We start from the raw sequence: 11701 nt of genomic DNA on the forward strand, positions 1-11701 counted from the left end.
AAATATCTGTTGACATTTTACTCTACTAGTTAAAACTCAAAACCCACTTAATAAAATTTGCCCTTCGCGTACATACTGACAGTTCAGACAGTCAAAATAAAAATTGGGTGTTATGGATGAACAGAAAACTGGGAAGTCCTGTCCAGAGTCCACTGAGATAATTGTTTTGCGATCAGGACTTGCTGCACTTCAATCACACTTCTCCAGATCCTTTCATTTCTTTGCAGGAGGCACAAAGTGGCCGCTTCACAAATGGCAAAATTTCTTAGTTAATGGTTAAAATCCACAACTTACAACCACTAATGAGGCAAAATAAATTGGGTTTTTTCAGGTTTTAGTTTTTTTTTTACTTCAGAGAGAGATATCACGTCCCCTTTCAGAATTCTAGAGGCTTCTGCACATACTGTTCACACCTACAAGATGTTCTACTCCCTGGGAGCCAGATAGTTGACAAGTGGAAAATCTTTGTCATTGACAACTGATCACCATCTCACAGACCAATTGGCTGATTGTTGCCAGCCAAATCAAAATTTTGCACATCTCGTGGTGCCACTTTGGCTACAATTAACTTTCCCACAGTAGATGGGCAAACCAGTAGTATAAACACCACTTACAGCAAGTGTTGGCAACCCTGATTTTTTAAAGTTCAGCAAGCCTTTCCACAATCCTTGCTTTTATTAAAGCAGTCCTTTTCCAATTTCAGTCCACAATCAAAGGTACAGACAATTTGAGAAACAGTTTGTAGAATACTTAAATGTTTGCTGTCAGTTTTGATATTACTTGCTAATTTGTCTCCATGTTTATTTTCTCTTTATTTTCTTTTTGATCATTTTTAGGTTTCCCAATCCTCTGGTTTACCACTAATCTTTTATATTATTTGCATTTTCTTTTAATTTGCTACTATTTTTAACTTCCTTGGTTTCTTCCCTTTGTAGAAATCCTTTGTCCTCACTGGGATTTATCTTTGTTGTGAATTTTGAACTATTTTCTTAAATGTCTGCCATTGTTCCTCAACTATCTATTCTGCTAAACTCCATTCCTAATCCAGTTCAGCCAAATCTGCCCTGTTCTCAGTGTTATTTTGTAACAAGCAACAATTTCACAAATGTCAATCTCTAACAGGCTACAAAGAGGTGAGTTGCGCAGCTTCAGAACTGTGAACACTCCCTTTCAATGGGGGTGCTGCTGGGACAGAAGGGATATGGAAACAGGAACTGGAGACCCAGCCTATCAACCAAAGGCATAACAAACTACTATATAACTAAGGCTGTACCATCTGAGGACAAATTTACTCGTTCCTAAATATAGATTTGTGTCAATGAAATGTTTAAGGTAGAGAAACGTTAGCTGTGGTTGGCTGTTTCTGGCATTTTGTTTGAAGCAATGTTGCCTAATAGTAAGTGCAACGTGTTTTTTTAAAAAAACTGATTTATTTTATTTTTAGATGATTACTGTATATTATATAAAATTATCAAGTACTTCCATTATTATTATTTCAGACAAGAAAAACATGGCACAGATTATAATTTTTAAAACACAATGAATTTTGAAAAAAATCATATCTTTATTTTATAAAGTATACACAACTGTTCAGAATTGAATGCTCTTCTTTAAGCATCACAAGAAACGTAGAAAAATAAGAAGTAGAAATGTATTGAATGAACTATTCTGTGAAGAATATGAGGCTCAAGAGTGAATGGAATCCAATAAGCTATGTCAGAAAAGAAAGCTTAACAATGAAGAAGCAATTAACCAAGCTACTAATTGTGATTTTTACTGCAAGTAGCGTCAAAGGCATATTGACAAAAAGGAATCAAAAACTCAGGGGAAGAGCTGAAGTCTGCAATGTAGGGCACAATGAAGATTAAAAAAACAGCATTATTTAACGGTTATTTATATGAAGGTTGGTCTTCAAAACCCTGAAGATAGAGAGTCTAGCAGTGAAAGAATGAGATAAGAGTGGAAGATGGAATGTTTAAATTTCACAGTGTCAATTCAGGGTGGAAAGAGTGGAAGCTAAATTGCACAGGACTTGAAAACAATTGCAAGAATCAGCTTGCCTGACAAACTCATGCTTAATTGATTGAATTGCAGGCAGTGCGCCAACTTCATGCTGCCTGTTAATTACAATTATTGCAGAAGCAGCCAATGATAGCTGTGCTGCTCATTAGCTGCCCACATGAGGCAGGGGACTCAATATTGTAAATTCTTAACACCACTCAAACCTAACCAGCACAGCTTAAAGTTAGCGTGATGAAAAGGTGCAGTTTGGCTGCAGTGGGTCATAGAGATGTACAGCATGGAAACAGACCCTTCGGTCCAACCTGTCCATGCCGACCAGATATTCCAACCCAATCTAGTCCCACCTGCCAGCACCCGGCCCTATCCCTCCAAACCCTTCCTATTCATATACCCATCCAAATGCCTCTTAAATGTTGTAATTGTACCAGCCTCCACGTCCTCTGGCAGCTCATTCCATACACATACCACGCTCTGTGTGAAAAAGTTGCCCCTTAGGTCTCTTTTATATCTTTCCCCCCTCACCCTAAACCTATGCCCTCTAGTTCTGGACTCCCCGACCTTAGGGAAAAGACTTTGCCTATTTATCATATCCATGCCCCTCATAATTTTGTAAACCTCTATAAGGTCACCCCTCAGCCTCTGATGCTCCAGGGAAAATAGCTCCAGCCTGTTCAGCCTCTCCCTCTAGCTCAAATCCTCCAACCCTGGCAACATCCTTGTAAATCTTTTCTGAATCCTTTCAAGTTTCACAACATCTTTCCGATAGGAAGGAGACCAGAATTGTACGCAATATTCCAATAGTGGCCTAACCACACATGACCTCCCAACTCCTGTACTCAATACTCTGACCAATAAAGAAAAGCATACCAAACGCCTTCTTCATTACCCTATCTATCTGCAACTCCACTTTCAAGAAGCTATGAACCTGCACTCCAAGGTCTCTTTGTTCAGCAACACTCCCTAGGACCTTACCATTAAGTGTATAAGTCCTGCTAAGATTTGCTTTCCCAAAATGCAGCACCTCGCATTTATCTGAATTAAACTCCATCTGCCACTTCTCAACCCATTGGCCCATCTGGTCCAGATCCTGTTGTAATCTGAAGGATTTATGTAAATGACAAAAAATAGAGGACCCAGCACCGATCCCTGTGGCACTCCACTGGTCACAGGCCTCCAGTCTGAAAAACAACCCCCCACCACCACCCTCTGTCTTCTACCTTTGAGCCAGTTCTGTATCCAAATGGCTAGTTCTCCCTGTATTCCATGAGATCTAACCTTGCTAATCAGTCTCCCATGGGGAACCTTGTCGAATGCCTTACTGAAGTCCATACAGATCACATCTACTGCACTGACCTCATCAATCTTCTTTGTTACTTCTTCAAAAACTCAATCAAATTTGTGAGACATGATTTCCCACGCACAAAGCCATGTTGACTATCCCTAATCAGTCCTTGCCTTTCCAAATACATGTACATCCTGTCCCTCAGGATTCCCTCCAAAAACTTGCCCACCACTGGCAGTCAAGGAAGAAATGAACCTGATCTGGGAAAAGATGAAGAATTATACAACATGTGGGAAATGCTGTTCAAAGTCTTCATACATGCATTGAAAGAAGAAACGCAAAGTAGGAGAGATGTCCTGCAAAAATGGGATGCCCGGAGACCTCACCGAAGGTAGTGAAAGCAGATAGTTCTGATGGTCAACACCAGACATCCAGTCCTGAGGATATAGCAATATACCAGCAATTCAATAACCTCTCAAAAGTGCTCAATGCCAGTTAATACATTTTAAAATATCATATTCCAGAAGGAATACCAATAGCCTCAGATCAGACAACAGTCAATTGACCACACTCCTATCTCTCATCTACTCATGTAATCCATCAATCAGGATACATATCTAAAGTTCATATCTTCCACTGCACCCTCACAGACTAAACATAGCTTGAAACCTGCCAATAACAATTCATCATTTGCACATACTATTCAACAATGGAAATCATATTACTCAAACAGATTGTTCAACACACACTATCACAATTCCTTCTCTCTCACAGGACAAGATAACACAGATCCAGAGACAGCAAGAGCTAAATGGAGTGGGTTATGCACCTTTGAATGACCTGACAGCCATGGAAGAAAGGGCTATTAACAGAACAGCAAATTAGGAGGCAGAGATTAGCAATGATGCCGATGAAGATGACAGTATCCTCATACTTAAGTTCCTTTCATTCCACAATTACTTTTGAATTGCATATTGTAAATGGTGGAAGCATGCGGTACTTTACCTTCCTGCACCACAAGCCTACTCTCTGCCTTTCTCCTTTCAGATGCGCAAGAACTGGCTAAACAAATAAAAAGAAAATGCTGATGAAGATACAGCACTGTCACTTGATTTCACACTCACAATCAACAGCTTAGATACTGAAAATACAAATTGAGGCAGGATCTGTATGCAATGAGACGCTGGACATGAGTGGATTACAGTCAAGGCAAAGGATATGGATAACATAGGTGCCAGCTCACCAGAATGTGAGGTTACGCAAGAGTTTTTGAAACAAGAACTCAGATAAAGACATTGATGAGAACACTGATAAGAATGCACATCAAAATTCTTGCTCAGTTATGAAACCTGCCAGAAACCCTATGTTTAGTATAAAGAAAATGGAACAATTGGGAACCAACCTGGCACAAGATTTAGTGGAAAGCTTGTGGCCCATACTTTCTGGTATGGACGTGGTGTCCAACTGCATTAGTCCACTTGAGGAGTCATTCATGAAGCAGCACCTGAAGCTGGTGTTCCAGCTTCCACCTTAGCACAATGACTTCATTCAGAAATATGTGTTGCAATAGAAGCTCAGAACAAAGTTACACAAGATCAGTGTTGCCATACAAGGTCAGATTCTTGCCATTTTGGTTGTGAATACCAGTATTCAGAAGGTCTTGTAGAATGTCACAGCAATTTAGCAAACTCTCTTTTCCTGAGGCGTTGCCCCAGGAAGATAAAAGTGGCTCTAAACCTGGCAGACAATAGTGTTAAAAAAAACCTACTGATCTCCGAAGGTCAGCATCTGTCCACCCACCCTCTGAGAATCTGACAGTGCCCTTGCTGTTGCCTGTCAACTAATTAACCCAAACTGCTGTCACCCGTATTGAGATGGTGCAGAATGAAAACAAGAAAACGTACAGGGAAAACTGGCAGTAAGGAAATGCATTAATGTGATCAGTTAACATGTATATATAAATATGACATAATTTAACTTAGTTTGCATTGGTTTGGTGTGTTTTTTTCATGGTGGCTTTTACTTTGCATTGATGCCAGAATGACATCGTGACCACCAGTAGCAAGAGAAAGATAAGGAGCTTCAGAGTCTTAGTGAATGTGGAATTTGGGCTGCTCACAACATGCACAAAGTGAAGAAACAAAAATACTGCCAAGGTGGCCAACTCTCTTCCTCTATGTCACTTTTCCCACAGCTGGTTCAGCCTGGACTCTGTTCATTCTCCAAGTCATTCCATGTTCCAAGGAGAATGGCTACTAGTGCCCGCTGATTTTTCGCAACTTGAAACAACTACAGAAAGCAAAGGCTGATAGATTTGAACAAATCACCAGAAGAAATTAACCAACAAGTAACCTATAGATAGTAGATGATTCCAAAATCGCACTGCATAACCGTTCCTTCATGTTGCTGATGCATCTCCATCTATGCAGCTTCCACAGAAGGCATCAGGTGGAATGCAGAGCTCTAAAATGGCAGCATTTCTGGAAAATGCATCATGAATTTTTTGGTTCTGCATATGTCTGAAGGATGCTAACTGTACTCACAGTAATGCCATTATCAATATGGCATCTGGCACAAATCATGGCAGAAGTGAATACATTAAATTAGAAGCTATCTAGGACCATACTGCCTAGTTTGCAGTTAGGAAAGAGCACACAAAAACCTGTGGACAGGCTACTTGCTCAACTATCCTGGATCTGTCTGTTATATTCCACAAGTTACTGGGGATCGGGGGAGCTGTTGGACATCCTGCCCACCTTTAGGCATATCAAGGTCCTTAAAATAGCTAATTAAAGAGCCACTTAAGAGCCCCATAATACCACTGCTGGAATTTTACATAGGGGATCACTGACAGCATTAGGTGTTAGGGCAGGACATCCTGTGTCCTTTGAAAGCTCTTCTTCCAGTTCATATTCCCCAGGGGCTCCTTGACCCTGTAGTCCCAACAGTATTATCTTATCTTACCAGACATTGATGTGATTTCCAAACAACTGGCCTTCTGGTCAAAGGGCTGGAAATCATAAAGCAATCAACATTGCTGCAACATTATTTTGTTACAGGGAAGCTATCAGGATGATGAGCAAGCTCCCTTCCCAACTTTTTCACCAGAGTGAAATTACAGTTTCTCATAAATTTCAGCCCACTGTGTTAAAAAAAATATTTGAAGCTTGGTGGCTCAAAGGAAAAATAAACCTGAAGCACCCTGATGCTAATAGTATCGCTAAAATAAAGTATGAATGCAGTGGAGATTAAGAAGAAGAGTATTGCTGAGAGTGCTGTTCAATTAAGAGATTAGTTTGACTCTTGACCCTTGACAAAACGTTCATGAGCAACATTGACATAGCATGTCACAGCATCACGAAACATTTAATAGAGTGGCAATGTCAGGTCTTAGTTTATATAAAGATGTTAAGTGTAATTAGTCTAATGCATTTCCTGCTAACATATAACTAAAATCTGTAGAGATAATCAGTTATGACATTGGCCTTGTGACCACTGTCACAATGTGAAAAATCATGCTGACATATTTGCAGCACAAATCTGTGTTAAAAAATATTTTTGGATTGTGTTGTGCAATTATCAGAAGCTTTTGTAAACAATAACTTGAGTGCATCTAGTGCCATTACCTTAGTAAGATGTCTCAAAGGCGCTTCACTGACAGATTCGTTAGTGTGATGATTTGAATAATGCTGTTAATTATGTTTCACATAATGCCATTATGTAATGACAATATATAAGGTGTGTAAATAAGAGTGCTATCATATTACGTTTATTGGTATGTTTGTGTATTAATAATCCAGAGATCTGTATCAATAATCCAATGCCCGCATAAAATCCATAAATTTAAAAATGTGGATAATTTTTTAGCAGGTTGTGTTGTGTCAGTTTTGGCTAAATTCAAACTCTGTTGCTAAATGTAAAGGGGCTTTGTGGTGAACTATGCACTCTACTCCAATCAATGGCCCACCGAATTGTTGAAGATGCACTTTAGGTTTAGGTTTAGGTTACATATTATAAAAGTATTTGCAATCCAGTTGTTTATATGCAACCCTATCTTAACAAGAAACAAAAATGATTCAAATACACTCTCATATATTTCAGTCAAACTTATGGTATGAGCTATTTTTATCATTATGATTCAACTTTCAGTAGGCTAAGTGGGGAAAGAAAGTGCAACAAACCCACTTTTTAAATTATAAACCATTTCTTGTAAGCAGCCTGGTCAATAAAACCAACTGTGCTATTTTTATGTATTTTTAAAATTCCAGTTCCCTGCCATTTCTCAGGTTAACTTAGTAACTTATTCATGACAATATTACATATTATCTTGTCCTTTAAGTCCAAATCAGTCTTTCTACCTCTGTATTCACAATACAGTAAAATTAAACCTTTCAAAGACCCTCAAAATTGACCCCAGTAGTCCCTAATCAGGCTCTCAAAATAACCAATCCCAAATTTTGTGAATAATCAATTCTCAACACTGGTTTGTAGCTTAACCAAAAAACATAGCAATTTATTAACAATACAACAACTTTAGTACAGCAAACTTAATCTTATTGGTCTTTGCTATAATCCCAAAATCCTGTCAGCTTCTAACATTAACACAAAAATCAGACCCATAAACAAACACAGCTAAGGGATAAATAGAAGAAAATAACAGAACTGGCCAGATTACTTCAGTAGTTTTCATGATGTGTTGTTCCTCACACATAAATGATAGTTTCTTGGTTAATTTTCTGAAGATGTCAATCAGGGTCACCTTTACGGTTCACTCAAATAAAAGCATTAAAGTTTATAATTTAGTTCTCTATCTCTAATCTTCTAAAAGCTGATAAGTATGGTTATACAGAGAGCTTTGAAATCATGCTGTAGCATCAACAGCCAGATTCCTTAACATACAAAACACAGTCCAAAACCAAATTCAAACTCTGACCACACCCCAGCAGATTGCCTGTCTCCTCCACGAGATCCTATTACCATTCAACATCTGCCATCTTCTTGAGCATAAGGCTTTTTCCTGACATGCTGGGACAAATTCCCAGATACCTGACCTCGTTAATAGCCAAATTCTGCTATCTGTTTAAACATAACGCTCTTTCCTGTTGACGAGGCATTTGCAGAACGTTTTGATCAGAAACCAACCTCCAATTAACTTCCAGGTGTGGCCACATTAATGAATGAAAGCTTGTTTAGTCTGTTTTCCTTCTAACACAAGCTGTTACCTACAATCTAAAAGCAATCTTTAGCTCACAGTTTCCAGTTAACAGCTCCAACCAAAATTAATAAAAGAATAAAATAAAAATAATTTTTAAAATGAGTGAGGGTTCTAACACACTATCGCAACTAGCATGTTGATATGCCAGTCTGAATTACCTTGGGTTGTGGGTTTCTATGTAGACACTAAGGCTGCCTGCCTTTAATTACATTACTATATTTATTATTATTAAGGCTGCTCTCTCTTAGAGTGGTGGCTTAACCTGAGGGTCAATCATGATGACCAGTACAGAAAATGAACTTGTGCGGTTGGCATCACTCTGCATTACAAACCAGCCATTTAACCAACTGAGCTAACTGACACCCTAATATGTGCACATAGTAGCCTGACAAATACAGTTGTCTTGTGTAGTATAAGTATGAAATCTAGACTGTTATATTCTAAGTGATGTAAGAGTCACGTAGAACACAGAACATTTAGAAATGCCTCCATTACATCCCCATTTACTTTATGTTTAGCTGAGGTGAACATATTGTGGAATGGGCATAAAAGTCAGGTGATGCCAGGTGCACTATTACATGTGGTTACAGGAGAATGAAAATGCACATTTTGTAAAAAAACAAAATTTGTTTAAATGTATTGAGGTATAGGAGCATATAGAAGGATGAGAATATGAATCTCACTATCACATGGAATGGTTGAAGAGATTAGGTAGTACAGATGTATGTAAATGGCAAAATCATTATAGGGATGCACTCTCATTAATGGGAGACAACTGGTGGTGAGTTAGACAAGGGGAGAGGTTGAGAATGTGGGATCTCCATGGTAGCCTCAGCCAGTGCAGGAGCTGAACCCATACTGTTAGTGTCACTCTATATTATAAACCAGCTGTCAAGCCAATTGAGTTAACTGACCAAGAGGATGGTTGAGCTCAAAGGGATATGGAGATGTGAATGGGCAAAGCCTTAGATGAGTTTGAAAATAAGAATGAGGAGAATTTTAATATCAAGATGTTATTTGACCGGATGACAGTGTATGTCATTGAATACGGGATGATAGGGGAGTAAGACTTGCTGTGAGTTAAGACACAAGCAGCTGGGTTTTAGATGATCTGAACTTTATATAAGGTAGAATGTGGGAGACCAACCAAGAGTATATTTGAATAGTTAAGTCAGGAGGTAATGAAGACATGCATGAAATTATAAGAATTCTGTAATAAGAATAATTACAGGGGTAGTCTATATAGCTTCTTGAGCTCATTTAATTATTTAATGGCTGATCTTTTACTTGAACTTAATTTTCCTGCCTACTCCCTATTTTCCCATCTACCCATGCCCTAATTTCTTGATTCACTGACAGACCAAAAAATTGTCTATCTCAACCTTTCCATATATTCAATATTGGATCATTGAGAACCATCTGGGGTAGATAATTCCAAAAATGTTGATTGAAGACATTGCTTCTCATCTCAGTCTGAAATGATCAACTTTATATCCCTGGTCTGTGCTAGTTCTCCCCGCCTTGGGAAATAATCTCTGTGTCTACAATGTCAAGCCCTTTCAGAATTTTGAATGTTTCAATGTGATCACCACTGAATTCCTCTAACTTTCAGAGTATAGACCCAAATTTATACAGCCTCTGTTATCACTGAGAACCCTCTACTCCTAGAAAATAATGTGTTGAATCTTAGTAAAGGTGCATACACATCCATCTAAATCAATATCAACACCTATTAAAAAGGTAGTTTGCTTCTCTATTCTTATTAGAAAAGCAAATATCATCAAACTTCTCCTCATTATAGTACAACTGCCATATAATTGCTGACTGACCTAGTTGTCTGTAACTCTTTTCAACTTCTTTATGTATTCTTCATACAGTCCTTACACTCTTACTAAGCTTTATATGACTGGCAAGCATAAATACACAACTCATGGTCTCTTCATCTAAGTCATCAATATAAATTGTAAGTAGCCAAGGTCCCAGCACTGAACCTTGCAATGCTCCATTGGTTACAGATTGCTAATTTAAATGTCAAATTTACCTCTACTTCTTGTCCCTTAATTAGTCCTCTATCCACGCTAATATATTTCCTCAAATTCCATTAACACTTCTTCTGGTTTGAAATTTATATGGTATTTTATCAAATGGCTTTTTGGAAATCCAAGTACATACTTCCCCAATTACAACCTCAAAAAACTCTAATATAGTTATCAAACATGATTTCACTTTCATAAATCAACGTTGACTTTGTCTGATTCTACTATGATTTTCTTAACCAACACTAACTGGTCTGTAGATTTTCTTTCCCTTCCTTCTTGAGAGGCATCACAACATTTGTTCACTTCTAAGCTGCTGAGACTATTCTAGAATCTAGGGAAATTTGGAAATTCGACACAACCACATTCACAATCTCTTTTAAACCTGAGAATGTCAACTGTAAGTTCCTGAAGTTTATTAATCTTTCCTCTCTAACATTTCTCCAATAGTTTGTATTTGCTAATAATTAATCACCTAATCACTTAAGTGCTGCAGTCTTATCAGCTACTTATGATGGCACAGTGGTTAGTACTGCTGCCTCACAGTGCCAGAGACAGGGTTTAATTCCCGCCTCAGGCAACTGTCTGTGTGGAGTTTGCACATTCTCCCTGTGTTTGCGTGGGTTTCCTTCCACAGTCCAAAAATGTGTAGGTTAGGTGAATTGGCCGTGTTAAATTGCCCGTAGTGTTAGGTGAAGGGGTAAATGTAGGAGAATGGGTCTGGGTGGGTTGCTCTTGAGAGGGTCGGTGTGGACTTGTTGGGCTGAAGGGCCTGTTTCCACACTGTAAGTAATCTAATCTTTAGTCACCCTCTTTATCTGGTATGTAATTTGTATTTTCTACTGTGGAGAGGAACACAAGATATTTCTTTAATGTCCTTATCATTTTATGAATTTCTCTTGTCTTTGGCTATAAGAGATCAACAATTATTTTAGCTACTCTCTTCCCTTTTTATGATTGTAAAAGCTCTACAATTTAATTTTATATTCCAGGCCAGTGAATTTTCAATCTATTTTTTTCAATGTTTCTCAATGTTTTAATTCTCCCTGGTGGAAGCTGAATGCAGAACAGCACAGAGCAGTTGGGCTAAGTAGCCTGTTTCTGATCTGTGAAGTTCTTTGATATATTGTATGTTACCTAAATTAA

The 11701-nt window shown here is 38.3% G+C and overlaps 1 protein-coding gene across 6 annotated transcripts in view; it reads left to right on the forward strand.

The window, feature by feature from the left end:
• Positions 1–11701, forward strand: part of dlgap2a (discs, large (Drosophila) homolog-associated protein 2a) — a 974428-nt gene that overhangs the window by 799472 nt on the left and 163255 nt on the right. The window lies entirely within an intron of this gene.

The sequence above is a fragment of the Chiloscyllium plagiosum genome, unplaced genomic scaffold, assembly GCF_037043375.1.
Source record: "Chiloscyllium plagiosum isolate Xiang-an unplaced genomic scaffold, Cpla_swu_hap1 HiC_scaffold_3, whole genome shotgun sequence".
In the NCBI taxonomy this organism is placed as follows: domain Eukaryota; kingdom Metazoa; phylum Chordata; class Chondrichthyes; order Orectolobiformes; family Hemiscylliidae; genus Chiloscyllium; species Chiloscyllium plagiosum.